The following is a 22,300-nucleotide window of genomic DNA, read 5'->3' on the forward strand; positions in this document are numbered from 1 at the left end:
TTGTACCTTGTTTAGCCTATGCTTTTGGTAACTGTAGAAGTCATTCTGAACATTTCTAGCCATTTTGAATGGGTATTGACTATGACCCAAAACTTACAATCTTCTAAAGGTCTTGCAAAGTCCACATGAATGTGTGTCCAATGAATCTGAGGCCATAACCAAGTGTGTAGACAAGCTGATCCAAGATCATGCTGAATATGTTGACACGTAGTATAGCACTTTGTCTTCTTCTCAATATCTTTGTTGATCCCCAACCATCAAATATGACTTCACTGTGGGCTTCTGCCTTAATCCATACAATGCCAAAAAGATATTCATGAAGAGCTTCCAAAACCTGATACTGAAGTGATTTTGGAATGATCACTAGCATTCCCCAAAAAATAAAACTTTGAGTCACAGCTTGTTCACATTGGCATGACACTAGCTGTGATAACTGGGTATTCTTATGATCCAGCACTGTACTTTGTAGCACAGTTCCCTTCACAAGAGAAAGCACATCATCCTTAGTGGCTTCTTTGTTGATATCTGTACTAATGATGGGTAACCTATCCATCAAATTGAGATTAAACTTTGTCCAAAATTTTGTTTTGTTGACTGGGGCTTGGGCATAGCAGATGTGACAGCCAATCAGGATTGCCCTTTATGGAATAAACAGTATGGGAATGAGCTGAAAGAAACAATGCCTATTTTTAAATATGAACTGCAGCTAATGACGGAATTCCTTGTTTAGGTCCACAAACTGAAATTAATGAGTGATGATCCATCAGCAAGGCAAAATGTCTCCCCCACAGATAAGTACAGAAATTCCAAATTCCAAAAGAGCATGCTGAGAGCCTCGCACTCTACTTGTGCATATCTCATCTCTGGAGTGGTGAGTGTTTGTGAAGTGAAGGCATTTGGTTTCTCTATGCCATCAGAAAAAAACATGGCACAGAACTGCACCCACTCCATTTGGTGAAGCATCACAAGGCAATTGCAATGCTATTATGATTATCACAATGTGTAAGAACTTTGGTTGATGCAAACAGCTTTTCTGCCTTCTTAAATACACATTCACACACTTTAGTCCATTGCCATTTTGTCTTTGCTTGTAACAGTTCATGTAAATATGCTAATACTGTCGCCTGATTAGGCAGACATTTACTGTAGCACAATCCCACTAATGAATGTAACTGTGACATGTTCTCTGGTGATGGTGCTTGAAGAACCACCTTCTCTTTCTCTGACAATTCCTTGAACCCATGACATCAGTTTCATGTCCAGGATATTCAACTGTATGTTTGAAAAACTCACGTGTGTCTCAACATACTGAGTCTGTGGTCATCCAAACATTGCAAGACAGTATCCAAATTTCCAAGTTGATCCTCTTGATCCTTTCCTATAACAAGGATGTCATTTAAATAGCACTGAACTCCATTCAAACCCTTCAGTATCTCATCCATGGCTCTCTTGAACAGGAGAGTTGCTGATGTGATACTGAAAGGCAACCTAATGTAGCAAAATAAGAATTTTTGCATGTTGATTATGAGATATTTGTAAGATGCTGGATCAATCTCCATTTGAAGATTGCATTGAGCAAATCCAATTTACTGATACACTGTTCTCCACTAACAGTAGCAAACAAATCCTCAATAGGAGGTAATGGATACTAGTCTGCACATAAAACTGGATTCAGTGTCACTTCGAAATTTCCACAAATTTGAATGGAGTCATCCTTCTTGATCATTGGTATGATGGGTATAGCCCATTCACTATTTGAAACTGATGACAAGACCCAAATGTTCACAAAACTGTCCACATCAGCTTCCACCAGAGGCTTCAGAGCATAAAGCATAATGCTGAGCATACAATATTTTGGCTGGCTGTCAGACTTAACATTGAGCTTCACTGACATATTACTTATCTGTCTAAGTATTTAAAAAAAAAAACATTGGAGGGTCTGTCCTTTATTTCTTAAAGGTTTTGAAGTATTCTTGTGATCACCTTGATCTCAATCCAATTCGGCTTGAATTTCTCAAGCCAAGTTCTGCCAAATAATGGTGGATACATTTCTTCAATCACATATGAGGGTAAAACAACTGATTGTCCATCTAGTTGAACTTTTCCCTGGAGTATCCCTTTTGGGACTAATTTTTCTCTAAGTCTTCAACACCATAGAGATTTCTTCCAGAGGAACTCATGACAAAGTCTGATAATAGGTAGATGCAGAAATCAGTGCAACAGTAGCTCCTGTATCAAGCTCCATTTTTGTAGAACTCCCTTGATCAAAGGCATGACCCAGATGCCATCTCTGACTCCAGCTTCTGATAACACCTACAGTGCTAGGTCTTGGTCAATGTCACTAGAGCTCGTCTTTTTCTACATTATGAATTCCTGACCTCTGTCCTATCTTAGGTTCAATCATCATAGGTGTCTTCTTGGATGGATGGCTGCTCTGTGACCTTGGTCACATAACTATGTGACAAGTCAAGCGGGACGTGTCCTTTCTTCTGGCACTTCCAGCAAATGACCTGGCATGCCCAGCAAGCCTTCTCAGCATGAGGTGTTTTTTTAAAAAAAAAAAACAGCTACACAGAGTGTCACAGGAACATAAAGAACTTCCATCTCACTGATTCAGGAGGTGAACTTTTCGCATACTAAATTCCAGAGAATCCTTCTCTGTGGTTTCCATGGTAATAGCTACCTCAATAGCCTTTCTGAATGTAAGCGCTGATACGGTCAGTAACTTTTCCAGATCCACTCATTGTGTAATCCAGAGAAAATTGGTCACACAGGGCATCACTGAATGTTTGTCTGAACTGACAATGCTCTGACAACTTCTTTAGTGTAGTAAACTGTGCTACCAACTTTCCATTTGCCTGATGGAACTGACATTGTTCTGCTATCATTGATGAGGTAGGAGAGACATGTTCCTGCATTACTGCAGTAATTGCAGCGTGTAAGGCATTCTGGGTACAGTTGGAGACAATAGGTCAGGCAGCAGCCCAAATGCCTTTAGACCCATTGCTATCAGCAAGGTTGAATCTTCTTGTCCGTCAGCAGTGGAACTGCTAACTATACATTGCCCAAAACATTGTAACTATACTGCCCATGATTTGTGGTCATTGTCCAATTTGCCAGCATTGCCCACAAAAGGTGCCATTTCTTCTTTCCTGTTGAACTTTGGGCCATCCCAGACATCTCCTCTGCCAGAGGGGAAACTTTTTTTTGTTTTGTTTTATTTTAATGTGCTTTATCTCCACCTGTTGACTGTGTGCTTACACTGAAGAATCACACCTTTGGAATTCCTCAGGGCAGGCTACAGGCTGTTTCTGTCTCTGCCTGATGGCATGTGATCAGCCAAGATGCTGCTTATTTCCCTTTCATTGGTTGGACTCTCCAGAAGCTTGGTAGCAATGGCAGAAACCACCTCCCTTGTTCTGCTTTTAATTGCTTGTTTCCCCTTTCCTGCTGGCTGGCTTAGTTTCCCAGCAGCAAAAAGCAGCAGTCTGGTCACCTTGTACCTCTAGGTGAACTCTCCCACCCTTTATTATTAATTATTATTGACTTACTTTGTCTTCTTGTTCAGGCAGAGGAAGCACTGGACCCTCGTTGGACAGAAAACCCTTGTTGCCAGTATGTTATATTTGGACCCCGCAGAGAAGGGGACAGACATAGAGGAGTTGGTTTAAACACAAGTTGGCTTTATTGTTTTGAAAGCAGAACTGAAACACACAGAGAAGTGAGGCTTTGCACTGGAGGGATCATACAGAGCCTCCTGAACATTTAAAAGGGACAGGACATTACAATTTCCCTAGTTGCTTCCTTCAGTACCCTTTCAGAAGTTCCTTGGGTAACTCTTTCCCTTACCACTCTGTGTCTGCAGTCATCTGCCCGATTCCCTCTTTTATAAAGCCCAGGTACATCCCTTTAAGCCCAATTTGGGCAGCAGGTCCAGGTGCACTGGCCCCTGCTCCCTCTTAAAGGGGCCAGTCATCTTGTGACAAACACCCTTAGGAAATATGTATGTTAAGGTTAATTTTTTAAAAACCTGGGTGCTTAAAGTTAGATACCCAAATCCATGTTTAGATACCTAAATAAGGCTATGTCAACATTTACAGCAGCATGTAGAGTACAAACACTGCACAGCCAGCACCGGTATAAATAGCAATGTAGACCAGTGATGGGCAACCTGCGGCCAGATCTCAGTGCCCACCACTGGCGTAGATAGTGATACACAACTTAGGCAAGTAAAGTGACCTACACACCTGAACGCTATGGGTATATACCCTATATGGCTCCTTACATGCCCAAGCAGTGCATCCCATGTCTATATTGCTTTTTTTTAAGCAGAGTAGTGTCCTGCTGACTTCCCGCTGCTGGAGTCTTTCACTGCAGCACGTAGATACACACCGCAATGACAAATATGGACACAGCCTGCCTTTCACTGTGGTCACACAAAGACTTCCTGAGCGCTCATCTACAGATAATATTAATGACCACATGAAACATGCAATTAAAGGCCACATAGGTTTACAGCTCTCAGCTCAGCGACACAGCCTGAGCTACTCAGTATAAGTGAGTTTGTTATTTAAATATAGGCCTGCACCACACAAGAGCAGAAGGGAATCAAGCGTGTAATTTTGTCTCTTCTGTACCTTCAGGGCTGGAGGAAACTCTTCTACTAGTATGATTTCAATAGTGTGTTCAAATAATGTTTTAGATAAGAAAAATGTATTAAAATTTTAAAAACAAAAAAATGAGTCAATTTTGAACCTTGTGAAATAGAAATTACTGCCTTTTTTAATTATTATTTTCAATGAGCTCTGCGTAGGAGATTTAGCTTTATAATTTTCTTGTTTTCTGTGGTTGGAAAAATGACAATATGAAATAGAAAAAAAAATCTCGATTAATCAGTTGTACTTCTTTTTCTGCCAGTAACAGAGCAAATTATCCATAAAATAAAAGTGTATTCAAATAGATAATTTATTATATAGGTTTTAAATATAAAAATACAAGCATGCAGGACCAAATTCTGCTTTGCTACATTCCATTAAATTCAGTGGGGTGTAACTGAAAGCAGAAATTATCCCATTTTTGACACAGCAGTACTTTTACCATTGGACATTTATACGATATCCCCTACCCTTTGGCCAAGTTGTATGGACCATAAAATACTCGGGCAGATCACAACATTGCATATAAGATATGGTAACAAATGGAATCCAAGTCCACCAACATATTTACTACAACAGACTGATATAGATGGATAAAAAGTTTTATCTCTGATTAGCTGAAACAGAAACATGTCAGCATGTGTTATGTTGCAAGGATTAGATATACACTATAACATTGAATTAACCCTAAATTATCCTGAGTTTTCTCTGGATTTTGTATTCTCATAACTTTTACTGTAACTCAGATATTTTTTTTTGCCCGTGACTAGCTTTCTCTTGCTATACGTTAACAAAAAAAAAATTTAAACATTTATGAAACAAAAATTATAAAGAAGGGGAAAAATAGAACATTTAACACTCAGTAAATCTTCATTTTAACAAACTCCCCTTTCCTGTGACTCTATTTGCACGGAATCTTTTAATTTGGGGGGGAGGGGGAGGCTCAGAGACTTGGTATGAAAGTCTCTTATGCATCATTTTTTTAATTGTTATTTTGTTGTTGTTGTTGTTTTTTGAGAGACAGAAAGAGAGAGAAAATTTAGGTTGGAACCAGCAGAAAAGGAGATACATGCAGAAACAGAAGCAGATGATAAAAACACAGATGTCTGCTGTGGTAGCCTTTATTGTTCAGGCAGCAAAATTGAAAATATGAAAGTAAGGCTTTGCACTGGGAAGGGGGGAGTGCTCAAACATTTAAAGAGACAGGACATCAGTTAGGCTCTGGGAGTCTGCGATTCAATAATAGTACTCCACACAATTTCTCTTTTCTTATAGCACCCTTGAATTATTTATACTAGCGTGCCCTGTGGTGGCATTTGACAGTTTCTTCACTAAATTCACCACTACTTGTGTGACAAATGTCTGCCTAAACTTCTTCACTGTTTGGCCCTTCCTTAGAATAACTTGTTAATTGCTTTCATTTGACACTAACTTCTATACTTTGAAGCAATCATCTTCCCAACCCTCTTTAGAACTGTCTTGCTCAATATAGTCCTCTTTTAATCTCTTTCCCCCCACCCCAAGAATATAAATTTACTGCAGTTACACTAACCCATTTTGAATAACTAAAATTCTGGAAGCTCTGTATCATTCTAGTTGCCCCATGCTGTACCTGCCCCTTTGCTGTACTATTAATTTTATTAGAAGCCAACTAGAACAGAAAGCTGCTTCATATCTGACTTCACTCATCCCCCTTATAGTACTAGAAAAAATTCCTTTGATTTATATTTATAAATTCCAAAGAGTTAATCAGAGGGGTAGCCATGTTAGTCTGGATCTGTAAAAAGCAACAGAGAGTCCTGTGGCACCTTTAAGACTAACAGATGTATTGGAGCATAAGCTTTCATGTGTGAATGCATCCGACGAAGTGGGCCTTCACCCACGAAAGCTTATGCTCCAATACATCTGTTAGTCTTAAAGGTGCCACAGGACTCTCTGTTGCTATTTGGAATTTGTTTGCTTTTCATATTGGTATGAAGTACTCAGTTTAAGTCTTTTAATCAATCTTCCAGTCCTAGTTCTGCTTAATGCTTTGCAGTGAATAGCCAGCATGGGTATATTCCCTTTTCTTTTAATATTTGACCTCAGTATTTTATACTGTTTTCCTCTACTCTGGAGATGGATCTGAACCAGAACCCTGAAACTAAATAGTCTAAATCTGGGGAAGAGTTCAGATATGGATCTCTGTTCTGCACTTCATCGCAGAAATCAACTGCTGCCCATGTTTCTTGTCCAATTAGTGTGAATTGTAGAGGTTTTCTTCCTGACTGGTTCACTTTCCTGAATGTTTGTTCTAATAGGTCATTGATATATGAAACTAAAGTGAGTAAAAACAGATCTTAGTACTAATTCTTGTGGCACTCCACAGTTTACCTTATATTTCCCCCCCACACACACACTCACAATCCTAAATACTTTTACACACGCAAGTGCAATGTTTATTTATTACCTAAGCCTTGTCTTTGGCTAGTCATGTACAGTAGCTGACCCTTGGTATCATACTTACTGACCTGTCATATTAGTCTTTCAAGTAGTACTGTAGCAAAGCTTTTTCAACACCCCGCTAAATCCTGTCCACAACTTCCCACCTGTCAACTCATTTTATTGCCTTTTTTGAGAGAGAGATGTATTAGACAATCTCTCTTTTGCGAATGTGTACTGAATATCCTTAATTATATCCTAACTTTTTGGTTCCTGTACTATTTTTGTATCATTAGTTTCTCTACTATCTTCCCTGTGATGCAGTCAGGGTGACAGAACTATGGTTAGTGTTTAAATATTCCTTAGATCCCTGGGAACTGCCTCTATTTCCAAAAGAATTTTAAATACAAACTCCTGAAGTTCCTATTCCTGACACATTCTTTAGAATTCTGGGATACATCCCATATGTCATTGTCAGTCATAAGACATTTTCTTGATCAGATCAAGACAGAAAACAGGTGATTACCATAATTATTTCATCATGCTCTCTGAGTCATGTATTGGTGTTTTTAGCATGTCACTCAACATCCAACTTTCTGAATACCAAGGCAAAGAATTCAGTTTTTTTAAGAGAATAAAATAATAATTTGTTATATTTACATAAAAATCTCAAAGCACTTTACAAAACTTTTAAACAAACAAAGGCCCTGCAAGTCAGTGAGCTAACTGGCCCACATGCCAAAGAACATCCTCCTGCGAGAAGATTCCCATCTCTTTTTCTTAAGGATTTCAGTTTTATTTCTACAAAATAAAGCTACCCAATGAAGTTCATCATATCAATTATGTCCTTTCACCCCGACTGAAGGATCTTTTGCTGGGAATCCAGGAGAGCCTCTCTGTTACCTTCTCCTTCCTAGCCCACTCCTTGTCTTTGGCTAGTCATGTACAGTAGGCCATCTGCCTGGGAGTTCTTTAAGATAGATTCTTTATATGCTGGTCAAAGATTACACACTAAAAATAATTTTTCAATTAAAATTTGTTCACAAAATGGTCTGCTTTCCACATAAAAATTAGTGTTTTTAATCATAAGTTTTCAGCCAAATAAACCTTTGTTGTTGTTATTGTAAAACAAATTCCCACCAGGAGAGGGAAAAAATGAAGAAATCAGATCAGTTCTAATCCTTTCCCCTGCCCCAGGCTATTCTGCAGAAGCTTACTAAACTCCTGCAGCTCTTCTCTCAACGGAGCTACTTGCTGACTTTTAAGACCAGATGATCTTCAAGCTATCACTTCATCCCTGGTCTCACAGCATCATCTGGGATTGGGAGGCAGCTGTTTAATCATGGTGTGGGAGGGGCAGGCAGGACCCCAAGTACCCTTAAAGGGCTTAATTGGAGCCACCCTGTGGAGGGCCTCAATTTAGTAAAGTACTTAACCATGTGCCTAACTTTAAGCATGTGAGTAGTTCCATTGAATGTAAGATTACTCATATGCCTAAATTTAAGCATGTGTTTACGCACCTTGTTGAATCAGGCTCTATACAACAATCATTTCATCCACAAATAAAAATTAGAGGTTAACCCAAATCAGAGCTCATGATAGTTTGAGAATGTTTGAAAGCTGAACACACATCACAATCCAAGTGTTGCAGGTGGCCTTTTACTTAATTATAGCATGAACTCCAGAACTCTTCAGAGTTCAAATTCCAGATCTGAGTCTTAATTTTGTGGCTTGATCCTTTTTATGATATGCTGGAATTTAGATAAAGTGTTAATATGTTCTGTGACCCACATCACACAATTTCTTAGGCAAGATAGAATGTGAAAAAATGTTGCATCCAGGCAGAATGGGATTAACCAAATCTAAATATGGCTAGGACACAGGTTAAACCCTCTTCTGAAGAGTGTCATGAGATCTTTTATACCATTTTCTCAGATTATTTGGTGCACTGTATAAAGGACATGTTCTGTTGCATATTACTTGTATCTACAATATAACAATTTCTCACAATGACAGAAAGATACAAAAAGTGGAAACCTTTTAATTAGTAAAGCAGAGCACTTGCTTTCGCTATCTTATTCTTTTAAACCATGCATTGAAACAGGGCCGCCCGGGGGGGAGGGCAAGAGGGGCAATTTGCCCCAGGCCCCGGACCCCGCAGGGGCCCCCACGAGAATATCTGAGCCGGGCACCCCCCCCCCCCCCGCAGCCCTGACCCCCAGCTCGGAGCCGGACACCCCCCTGACCCCATCCCCCCGCAGCCCTGACCCCCAGCTCCGAGCCCAGCCCCTCTGAGCCGGGCACTCCCTGACCCCATCCCCCCGCAGCCCTGACCCCCAGCTCGGAGCCGGACACCCCCCTGACCCTATCCCCCCACAGCCCTGACCCCCAGCTCTGAGCCCAGCCCCTCTGAGCCGGGCACTCCCTGACCCCATCCCGCAGCCCTGACCCCTAGCTCCGAGCCCAGCCCCTCTGAGCCGGACAACCCCCGACCCAGAGCCCAGCTCCCCACCCAGCCCTGGGCAACACTAGCGGCACCCAAAGGCAGCGACAGCCCATTGGCACCTACCATCACCATCACCCAGTGACAGCTCATTATGTAATTGCAAATGTATACATACCATTAAAGCATTAAATGTTTTTAAATAATGTATTTTGTGTATTTTCAAATTTTTAATAAATTAATTTTTGAATGTATTTCACTGGTTATTTTTTACATTTCCAAATACGTTACTAAAGTATTGCAACTTTTTTTTTATGGAAGGGGCCCCCGAAATTGCTTTGCCCCAGGCCCCCTGAATCCTCTGGGCGGCCCTGCATTGAAGAGCTATCACTTTACTTTGAACTATGCTATAGTTTGAAATAGTGCTTGCCCTTCCAATCTCTGCATGGTTGTATCATGGGATACGAACAGAGACATTTGATAAAACATAAAATACTCTTTCTGGAAGATTGTGACATAACACTACTTTATTTCTTCAAAAAAAGCAATAAGAACTAGCATGGACCAAATAGATTTTGGACACTCTAATAACGGTAGCAGTTCAGGGTCACTGCACTGTATTCCCCATCTATGGTCCACTCTCAACCATTGGTTCCACAGCTGTCACTTCTCTTGGGCAGAGACATGCATCTCTATCCCTCCTGACCAGGGTTTTTTTGCAGGATGCATGTTCCCTGCCTACACTGTGAATTCCCCAGCAGGTCAAATTGCCTAAGCAGGCCTGCCTTACCTTCTCCTCAGAGGCTATGCCCTTTGTAAGCAAGCACATTTATTCTTAAGGTGAAAACAATACAGAGAAAATATGACAAACAATACTAGAATATACACTCATGCTAAATTAACCAGAGATCATCCCAATTCCAACATGTGCTGTGGTAGGTGATCAGTCCTTCAGACCCCACTAAGAGTTTTTTTGTGGTTACAAGTTCACAACCTCCTTGGCTCAAATCTAGCACTCCCATGAATAGGTCAAGTCCTTCCAGGTTTTCCCACGAAGGACTGTGCCTCCTTGGACATAAGGTCGTGTCTGTTTAGAAAACAGAAAACAGAAAACAGAAAGCAGGCCTTGTGTCAATTTAAACTCAGACTGTTTATCCAAAGGTTGGGTTTTTTTGGAGGGGGGGGGGGGGATGGTGGTTTTGTTTTTTTGTTTTTGGTGGGCCTCTGGAGAATCCACTTTGAATTATTAAAGGGAACCTCCCCAGGAGGTGGCACCTCTCTGGAGCTGTTATAAGTTGAATTAATTTGCCTAATCACCTACCACTGTTCTTAGCCCCTGAAGGGGCTGTGGTTATCCTCCCCATGGAATCACATACACTCCCTGGCCCACAGTGATGCATGAACTTAATTCAATAAGTTTCAGTTTAATTCAATAAGGTTACTCCAGGATATTGCAGGAAGTTGCCATATCTGTCACAACAATTACAACAGCAATAATAATGGGAAAGAGACAGAGAAAAGGCACACCAATTTTAAGCTAGCCAGTCAGAAACCACTGTTTTCTTCACATTCAGTCACAAAAGCTATGTCTCATTCTTTACACAGGAGAGTTATTTCCTAGTTTACTGAGACCATAGCTGGGTCATTTATAGGCCTGCAAGTTGTCAATCACCTCTTATTACTACTGAATTAAAATTATTAGAACTGGGCAAATACTGCAATTATATATAATCCATACACATATATAAAGTCTTTTGAATAAAAAAGGTGACTTAACTCTCATGGTTTCCATGAGTACCTTTATTATTTATTTGCTGTCAACACTCAGTTGCTGTGAACAGAAGTGATTTTTAGTTACAATAATATATGCATACTTTCACAAAGCAAAAGTATCTCCTGCATTCCAGTAAGAATGTGCATTCACATGAAGGTTTTCACCAAAGGACTTTTTGCTTTCTGTCCTCATAAATCCTCTTGTTAGTAAAATTCTCTGACATGCATTAACCCAGTAAACAAACAAAAGAAAACAAACCCACACAAATCACAAGACCAGTAAAACCAGAAACAACAAATAGTGATAGTCTAAAACATAGTAAAAGTGATTAAGCCAGGTCTATTTTCACTCCTGTGTAGTCTGAAATACTTCGGTAAATAGTTTTGAATATTTTGTTTAAAGCAACATCTGTATTCTCCCTCTATCTGGCAAACACTAAAAAAGGACAAATTAATGGACAATTCAATATGAGAGGTTTGCCCACCTCCAAAAAGGACCTTTTATAAGTTTGTCAAGATTATAGTCTGCATCATGCATATTGGATATATTTGCTTTTAAATGAGACTCATCATCAGTCAGATCACTTTAAAATACTCTTCTTATGGGGATGTCAGAAAGAATCATTGACTTATTGTCAGCACATCTGGCTTGCCATAATAACACCAACTGCACTGGGATTAATTTTTCTGCACATCTTTTACAGCCTGGAAATGATGCAACAGATTTAATCAAATTCCAAGGGACATATGGAAAGCACCTGGAACCCTGCAAGCTACTGATAACGTGGACAAACTCACCATTGTAAACTCTTCTTTCTTCCCTACTTTTCTAACAGAACAGTATCAATACAATACAATTCACAACAACACTAAATACTCATCCTACACCAGGTCTGCTAGGGGTTACTCCTAAGCTTGTGTTTTTTCTTTTTGTTTTTGTTTTTTGTCTCTGAAGCCTCATACAATTCCATGGTTCGTTTAGTTTTATTATTCCCTGACAGCATATGGAGAAGGGTGCATATATTTGGACTTACAGAAAATAAAGAAATGACTATAAGATTACAACATTTTTGTGTCAGCACTTTGGTATGCCATCTTTACCTTTCAGAAAAAAATTATTTGACCCATCTCTACCTCAAGTCAGTCAACCAGACTGCAAACAATGGAAGTGTATCATTTTCAAAGGACTAGGCTCAGTGACATCACTAAGATTTTCCTGGTCCTTAAAGGATTGGTCAAAAGGCCACTGAAGTCAACAGGAAACTTTCTCTGATTTCATAAGATACTTGATCTGGGAGCTTAAATACTTTTTTATATTAAGGATATAAAAGAACACCATAATTTACAGTGGGCTTCCAGGCAAAGTATTGTACAGGTACCAATATTTTTAGCAAAATCAACATGTTATGAAAAGAAAAATTAAGTTTGCATAACTGGATATCTTATGTGGTAAAGCACAACACTACTCCACCCACAAGGGCACATTGGTCATGAATTGGAAATCAGAGTGTATCTGAGCATACAGGAAGTGTTATATCTGAGGATTTCCCTTCACAGTTGCTTTTTGTATTAACTAAACCTTTATTTAAAATACTGGGCCAAAGCTTCAGCTGGTGTAAATTCAGTGTATCTATAGTGACATCAATGGACCTGCACTGATTTGTACCATCCGAGGATCTGACCTCTGATGTTGTGCAAGGGGGTTCAAAATATTCAGGATGTTTCACTCGCAATGAAAAAGAGCTATTTGAAAAAATCCTGGTAATTCGTAGGTAGTATGCCAGTCAGGTAGCTTTTCACCTCTGGAGGCACAAAATTCAAATTTTAATTTAGATCACAGGTTTCATTCTAATTCCCATTTGTTCACTTTGGAAGACTAACGTAAATTGGCATAATGCAACTGATTTGGAAGTGCCTGCTCATGAGAGGCCGAACACTGGAAAAGCCGGGGTGTTTGCAGGTCAGACCTGATATGTAGTGGCAGAGATTTATGAAGAGTCTTGCACACATCTGCTTTGGGGCAGTCCTATTAGTCCCTTGTTTCTTTTTGTACACAATTCACTCCTTTTTCTCCCTATTCTAGGTCTAATCATTACTTTAACAGTGACACATCTATTTGCTTGATAGTCCTTTCTTATCTTGATTCATAGTTTTTCTGTGTTCCCTTGAAAATATGAATACTTTACCTCTGTCCCAGGGTAGTATATAAAATATTTCTATATAAAGTCTTCTGAAGCCTATCAAAATATCACTATGAAGATCACAAAAACATAGATATGCACAAACCATCTTTTTCTTCTGTGGTTATACAGTGCCTAGCACAAATGAGGTCCTTGTCCATGACTACAGGTGCTGCAGTAATACAAATAATAATAAATAATGATAGAGTCGTGACTAACTTTTGACTCAAATCACATGCATCATCTCTGCAGGAAACAAGCTATCCAGTGCCAAGATTTTTTAGATTGCTTCAGTGCAAATTGGATAATTAGGAGTCTACCTGATTTGCTTGTAAAGAACAGTGTACAATTATTCCTGCAGTTAAAGCTCAGTTTGAGAATTTTCCCCAGTATGAGAAAGCAAGGGCTATATAATCATCCAGTGCCTCTCAACTGTATATGTGGTTTCACTCTTTGTGGATAATTGGTCAAGTATCCAGCACTCCTCTCAGCTTCCCTCCCCTCCCCCCCCCCCACACACACCCTTCCCCCTTCTCTTCCCTTTCTGATGCATCTTTAAAGAAGTCCTCAGGATACAAACACCTCTTGGAGGAGGAGAATAGTAAGAACAAGCCATGAGTGAATAAGGAAAAGAGAGATCAACTAATGCATCAAATGGAATGTGAAAGAGCCACACAAACACAGAGCAGCATGAAACTGCATCAGTACACGGCTGCTCTCTGTCAAAATGAAGCAAGCCTCAGTGGAGCAATGACACGATGAAGCAACAAAACAGGAGTGTTTGTACCGTAATTATTTCATGTTTCCTTTTCAACAGCATTCAATGATTGTAATGTTAGTTCTCCAGTTTTTCAAAGCAGAGTACCATAGATATTGATAATGTAAGTGATCAATATCTTTGTAATCTTTCTGACATGTTCATTCAATTTTCTTTTCTGATAGATTAATACACAGCAGGTCGCATTCCCTCATCAGAGATTTCTACACTTGTATTTTTTTTTCCATCTGCTCCTGTCACACTCTGAAAGATTAGTAATTGGTGGGTGTACAATAAAGTACATGCCCCCACTCTATAATTGAGAATTGCCTACCTTTCTCAATGTACCAAAACACTATATCACAGTAAGTATGTTCAGGCCAGAAGTAGTTAGTCAATCTATCAATCAAATGATAATGAATAATCCAAAAACGTTTTACATAGAGTCCATAATATTTTAAATTTCAGTATAGTTTCCCCCAACCAAATATTTTGACAAATTCGTTGTTTTGTGTATATTGAGCTTATAAGAGAATTTTGTTTCTTTTCCATGTGACCCTTCCTCTAACTAACATATGCATCTGCTCTTTGGGTTTTTACTGATTAACCCAAAAGTTAAAGTGACCTGCAAAGTCATGCAATTACTTCATATTACAAGGCTCATCTGTCAAGTTATAATAGAGTATTGTATCTTAGCCACACTTAACTGATCATTTGTTTAGCTGCTTTTGAAGGCCTCACTGGCTTTCTTAGTTGCCTTTTAAGATTTACGTACTGTCCTTTTAAAGCAATGATATGTATACAGCATGTTCCCCGTAGAAGTCTGCCTCTGAATACAAAAAATATTTGAGTTGTCTCAAAATGTGTTTATGATGGTGTGCTAATTATGGACCTAGTAGTGTTAAGAGACTGGAATACAATGGCCTTAGAACAGAAGAATGATCTTACCAGAGGACCCCAATGTGATAATTTCAGTTTGTTTGCTACAGGCAATTAACATAAAAGTATATTTAACAAAAGAAACTACAGAATGCAGATACTTCGATATGGTTTGTGCCTCTAAAGAACAGCAATAATTGGAGTATAAAGGCAACACAACCACACAGCAATTAGTCTGAATGAAAATAAAATGTTAGTGAAATTGAAAACATATAATCAAATTATAAATACCATGGGAAAAATAGAAAGATATAACAACTTAATAAAAGACTCTGTTGGAGCTTTAAGATATTAGACTGGTACTCAGAGCTACCCAAGTCATACGGGGAACATGGATGTTGTTTGAATTCAGGTAAGTTCAAGGACTGTGATTAGCCCACTCCCTGAGCTGAAGCGTCAGTTCCATGGGAAGGAGAGGGGAAAGACAGGAATTTTCTTTGCATGTTCTCTCCTTTGTATATCTAAGAAACTAGTCAAAGAAATTGGTCCCCAAAGTAAAACACCACTTGCTTGGATTTTAAATAAGTAGTATAGCACCAAAATGAATAGATGAAGTGAATGCAGCTGTCTATGAATGTAAGATTCTGCTTGCATGAATCTGTCATGGGTGTGATGGGTCTGAATTTGCAGTGCTGTTATGTCCAGTTTTATTTTGGTAGCTTTCCTGTGACTTTCTTGTACAGTTTGATGAAAGTATCTCCCATCACCTTCCATTTTGTATAGGTTTGTGTTTTGCTATAGGGAGTGAGCTTCATTTCACTTTTTTGACTTTGGGGATTGTAAGGAGAATTTTGCTTCATTCAAGCAACAGATAAATCTTTGAATGTGGTTAGGTTGGTTTCAGGATGTTTAAAATGCTGGTGAAATTTGTACAATTTAGAATGCCTGAGATTTTAAATGTCTCATTGAAAAACACTGTAGATTCCTTTGTTGCCTGAGGAAAAGTGTTAAAAAAGTTCTGAGTCATTGTACTTTATTAAAAACAGTCCTCCCCACCAAATTGACTTAATAAAGGAAAATTTGCATTCAGAAAATTTTATAGGCTATGTAATATGATTTGTGACTTGCTTACTAAGGGTGGTAGTTACTATTATTTACACTCAGTGTGTTTAGCATAATTTATTTTTAATTTTGGGCCTCGGTTTGATGCTTTAATTGAATTTTGTCCCTGGGTTTGGAAGGTAGCTTAGGGGCTTTCTGAATTGATGAACTTTATGGCTTCAGGTTGGCAAAGTTCTTAAGTACGTCTGACTAAGGCTGTGAGTAAACCCACTGATGTCAATGACACTACTCATGCTCCAACTTAGACACCAATCCAATAAGTGTGTTAGTCTTCATACAACAGACACTTTTGTGCCTGCCTTTTATTTTTGGATGTTTAGAAGATGTTTCAGTTTTTGCCTAATTTTTATTTTAGTCGGGATGTAATGGAAGAGCAGAGGGTCCATGTCTATACATTGACCATTTGCTTTTAAAATAAAATGTTATTTAAAATTTGAGAGTCTGGTTGTTTCAATATTTATTATAGAGCACTGGTCTGAGACACAGGAGTCCTAGGTTCTATTTCTGGTTCTGCCACTGGCCTGCTGCATGACATTGGGCAAGTCATTTCATCTCTCGGTGCCTCAGTTTCCCCATCTGTAAAACAAGACTAATGATACTGCCCTCCGTTGTAAAGTACTTTGTGATCTGCAGATGAAAATGGCACACAAAGAGCTAGGTATTATTATTATCATCAATCATCATCACTATTAATTATAGAATACATTGATATTTTCCATATTCATATCATTTGATGTCATCTCAGAAAATTACACACCATATAGTAAGTATGCTGTAAATATATACAAATAGACATTACAACATGTGTTTGTGTGGGTAATAAAGAGAGTTTTACAGTATTTTGTCTATTCACATTAGCCAGTCTGATCTGACAGGTATATCAAAATCTCATTTGACAACCCTTCAGATGTGAAAGCATATTTCTGAATAACTGAAATTAGGAATTTGTAGCAAGTGCATTTGCTGTCAATATGGAAAATTACTTGTCTGATTATAAGATTGATGAAAATAGAGAATAAGGAAGAATTCTTTAAAGTTCAAGGCAAGGTGTACGCTGGTTAACATTCTACAATAACATGAGGGTGGACACCAAAGGAAACCTAAGGGATCAAGAAAATATTTTCTTATCAAAAGCCCTACTATAGATGACTTACATTGCTAAGCATTAAATCTATCCCATGCAAAAGATAGGATATAATAAAAACTATTCACTTCTGTCCACCACCGGCCCTGCTTTCAAGTCCCCCGCAACATTATGACGAGCCTTGCAGAGTCCTTTGTGTCAGTAAATTTGGGCTTTGACAGAAAAAGGAGCAAGAGAGTTTCAGAGAAAAGGTCCCTTCACAGAAACATCCACCTCCTCCCTCTTAAGTATGGGAACTGATGGTTTGAGTCACATTACTGATTTCAGCTGTGGCAGCATCATATGGGCAATCCACAAGCTAGGACCCAAATCAGCTGGGTTTTGTAGGCACAGCCCAACACCTTAAACTCCATCCAAAAACTGATCAGCAGCAAGTGAAAACTACATACCGTATGTGTAACGTGTGCTCTGTGTGAAGCACTGTTTGCCAAATGGGCAGTCATATCCTGTACTAGCTTAGTTTTCCAGTGGTGCCAAGATGTAGAGGAGTAGTCTAATCAATTGGTTAAAGAAAGAAAAGTGAAAGAGAGCCCTAGACCTAGGTGTATGTTAAAATGTGGCTTTTCTCTATTAAAAATATCATGTGGATCTGTGTATATTTTCCCTCAATTACTCACAGGTCACATTTGTGTAGTTTTGCTGTAGTATGAAAATAAGACCTTATGAATTTTTTTATTGGTGGGAGAGGGAAACCCCAGATCCACCCCAGAATAGCCAAGAGCCTGGTGGTTAGGGCAATCACGTGGAATGTGAGAGACATGAAAAAATGTTCCCATTAAAATTTGATTTGAAACCAATATATTGTGCAGAACATGTTGGTTTTGATTAAACAGAATCTTCTAAAGGAAAAAAAAAAGTTTTGTCTTGTTGACCTACAACAGACACTTAGGCCTGGTCTACACTACAAACTTAGGTTGATGGAAGCTGCCTTACGGCGACCTAATAATGTATGCATCTACACTACCAGGTCCTTTCCACTGACCTAACTTGCCTGTAACATCGACCTAATTACTCCACCTCCACAAGATGTCAAGCGCTTAATTCAGTGTTGATGGGTCAACAAAGAGGCAGCATATACATAGCATTGTGTAAGTCTGACTGACCTGACCTCCCAGAGGTGTCCCACAAAGCTCCACTGTGACCGCTCTGGAGATCGTTTTCAACTCTGCTGCACAGCAGCCAGGTACACAGGAAACAATACCTCCCCTGTAAAAACCCCAGGAGCTTTTGAATTCCCATTTCCTGTTTGATCAGCATGAAGTGCTCGCCAACCCAGCTAATCATGGTTATTCAACTCCCCAGCCTGGAGTACACAGGAGATGGTGGATCTTATTGGTCCCTGGGGAGAAGAGTCTGTACAGGCACAGCTCCAATCCAGCTGAAGAAACGTAGACTGTGATGGGTTGGATCACAGAAACCCCCTGGGAACTGCCAACTGATGTGCCAACACTACTTCTGGCCCTGCTTTCCCTGCCCTCCCAGCTTGGGACTTCAGTGCCCTGCCTGGTTTGAGCCAGACCTGCTAGCCTGCTGCAAACCCAGACTCAGATCTGAACCACATCCACTAACAGCTGTAGGCTTAAACTGAAAGCAGCTTATGAAGTGTTCCTGTCTTTAACACTCAGATGCTTTAACACTACCAATGGCGTCCAAACCCCAAATAAATTGGGTTTACCCTGTATAAAACTTATACAGGGTAAATTCATAAATTGTTCACCCTCTATAACACTGATAGTGAGATATGCACCGCTGTTTGACACCCCCCCCAGGCATTAATACATACTCTGGGTTAATTAATAAGTAAAACATGATTTTATTTATTACAGAAAGTAGGATTTAAGTGGTTCCAAATAATAGCAGACAGAACAAAGTGAATTACCAAGCAAAATAAAATAACACATGCAAGTCTAAGCCTTGTACAGTAATAAAAGTGAATACAGATAAAATCTCACCCTTAGAGTTTCGATAAGTTTCTTTCACAGACTGGATGCCTTCCTAGTTTGGGCACAATCCTTTCCCCTGGTACAGCCCTAGCTTTAGCTCAGGTGGTAGCTAGGGGATTTCTCATGATGGCCGCCCCCTTTGTTATGTTCCACCCACTTATATATTTTTTGCATAAGGCAGGAATCCTTTGTCCCTCTGGGTTCCCACTCGTCCTTCTCAATGGAAAAACACCAAGTTCAAAATGGATTACAGTTCAGGTGACATGATCACATGTCACTGTAAGACCCCAAGCCTTCATTCCTCCCAACCTGACTCACAGGAAGGCCTGCCTGCAAACAGAGCCATCCACAGTAAATTGTCCTGGTTGATGGAAGCCATCAAGATTCCAAACCACCATTAATGGCTCACACTTTGCATAATTACAATAGGCCCTCAGAGTTATATTTCATATTTCTAGTTTCAGATACAAGAGTGATATATTTATACAAATAGGATGACCACACTCAGTAGATTATAAGATTTGTAATGATCCCTTACAAGACACCATTGGCATGAAGCATATTCCAGTTACATTATATTCACACTCATCAGCATACTTTCATAAAATTATATAGAGTGCAACGTCACATAGACATTGATGAAAAGATTGTGCGGGGCATTGGGGAGAGGGGCTACACCAGGGACAGAGCAATAAAATCAAAGAACTTCAGCGGATGCACCAGAAGACAAGGGAGGCAACCAGTCATTCTGGTTCTGCACCACAGATATGCCACTTCTACACTGAGCTGCATGTGAGTCTCAGCAGCGACCCCACCACTACCCCCCAAACACAGTGTGGATACCTGCCAGGAGTCTGAGTCTTGGGCTACCTCAGGCAACGAGGAGAACATTCTGGACAAGGAAGACAGGGCCGGCTCCAGGCACCAGCTGAGCAAGCAGGTGCTTGGGGCAGCCAAGGGGAAGGGGCGGCACATCGGGATCTTCGGCGGCAATTCGGCGGAGGGTCCCTGTCCCTCTCGGAGGGAAGGACCTGCCACCGAATTGCTGCCGAAGAAGAAAGCGGCATGGTGGAGCTGCCACCGATCGCGATTGCGATCATGGCTTTATTTTTTTTTTTTTCACCACTTGGGGTGGCAAAAACCCTGGAGCCGGCCCTGAAGGAAGAGGAGGAGGAGGAGGAGAATGGAAGACAGGCAAGAGGGGGATCCCTCTATTTTTAACCCCGAAGTAGTCCAGCTAGTTGCAGGACAGCATAATGGCAGAGTGTGATACCAGGGAAGGCACCTCTAGTGAGTATGCAGTTCTAATCAAACAGTAGGTGTTACATGCTGTATGAAGAAAAAGTGAGGTGCGGTGGGTACCTGCTTCTCAGTGGCCACTCCAGCTATGCAGAGGGTGCCTCCCAGAAAAGACTGTGCACAGGGATGGCCCAGGAATCCTCTATGGAGATCTCCAGGAATCATTCATGGAGGTACTCTGCAATCCTTTGCAGAAGGTTTCTGGGGAGGACTGCCTTATTTCTTCCACCATGATAGGACACTTTTCCACGCCATTCCAGTATTAATTCTGCTGGCATCATGGTGGTACACAGCACAGCACCATAAGGACCAGGTCTGTACCCAGATGCTTGCAGCATCTGCTCCCATGCCAACTTTGTTACCCTCAAGAGACTGATATGACATAGGGTCACCTAAGGGAGATGGTAGAAAGTTCTCATTACAAGTGCTCATACCGCAAAAATAGCACATGTGTTTACCCACCCATAGTGATTTCCCTAACACGCTGGTGGATTGAGTGGCAGGGATCGGCCTTTACCTCAGATTCTGAAAGTCCAGGTTGATAACTATTATCAGCAGCATTAAGGGAAGTGTGTGTGGGATATCTTGTGCGGTCTCATGGCCATAACCCTTTCCAGAATTGCTGGTCCCTGGTCTCAAAGCAATGTCCATGTTGCTAAGGGGAGGGGACATTGTCCACCTGCACACCAAATGTGGGTTTTCCACAAATTACAGCACAAGGCCCGTCACCCATACCACTAGGTCATACTCACCGTGGCTGGAACAGCAAGCCGGTTCATGAATCGCTAGTGATTCTGATTATGTTCTGGCTTGCACTTGAGTGTAATAAGGGAAGTGACTTAAATAGCAGACCCAGCGTATGCACTGACAATGGTTGCCCTGTGCTTTGCATACCTTACAGTGGAAAGCTTGGCCTTCAGCGCAGCCTCCACACCGGCAGAGAAGCTTTCACAGATCAGAAGATGGAAAAAAAGAACGTGTGATGAAATGTTCAATGAAATAATGAACACCTCTGGGACAGCTGACATGGAGCTCAGAGCCCAGAGGATTTCATTATCTGAAAAACTGGATATGGAGAGCAGCCCAGGAGCATGTGCATGCCACACAGGAGGAGGTGCTGTGGATTATAAAGGACCAATCAGACATGTTGAGGTGTCTGGTTGATCTTTACAAGAAACAGCTTGAGGCTAGACTCCCTCTTCAGCCCCTGCATAACAGCCTGCAAACACCGACCTGTTCCCAAACCACCTCCCCCAAATGTACTGGGTGTGGGGAGGTTCAGTATCCCTTCCACTCAAAACTGGAGGGAGGGTACTAAGAGTAAAAGGCAGTCATTCAAAGACCTTTGATGGGCAAGACTTCTGTGCTTTCACAGAAAACCGGATTTGGTTTCTCCCCTCCCAGTTTTACAAACATTGTTTGCCAAAGGTTAAAATATTTCCCTGTTCTTTCAGTTTCTTTATGTTTGTGCAATAAAAGTCAACATTTTGAGAGTGAAATACTCTTTTTTTATTCCAAGCATGGGAGTTTGAGAGGGGGAAGGGATGTACAGGGAAACTGATGCAATGGAGTGGATGGTATAGGAAGCCACAACACAGATAAGTGGCACACATTACTATGGCTCATTACTGAAATGGGTTTTCAAAGCCTTCTGGAAACACAGAGCTCCTTGCTGGACTCTTCT

The 22,300-nt window shown here is 40.4% G+C and overlaps 1 protein-coding gene across 2 annotated transcripts in view; it reads right to left on the reverse strand.

Moving 5' to 3' along the window:
• IL1RAPL1 (interleukin 1 receptor accessory protein like 1) overlaps nucleotides 1–22,300 on the reverse strand; it is a 1,133,236-nt gene that overhangs the window by 1,068,916 nt on the left and 42,020 nt on the right. The window lies entirely within an intron of this gene.

The sequence above is a fragment of the Chrysemys picta genome, chromosome 1 (genome assembly GCF_011386835.1).
Source record: "Chrysemys picta bellii isolate R12L10 chromosome 1, ASM1138683v2, whole genome shotgun sequence".
NCBI classification, from domain to species: domain Eukaryota; kingdom Metazoa; phylum Chordata; order Testudines; family Emydidae; genus Chrysemys; species Chrysemys picta.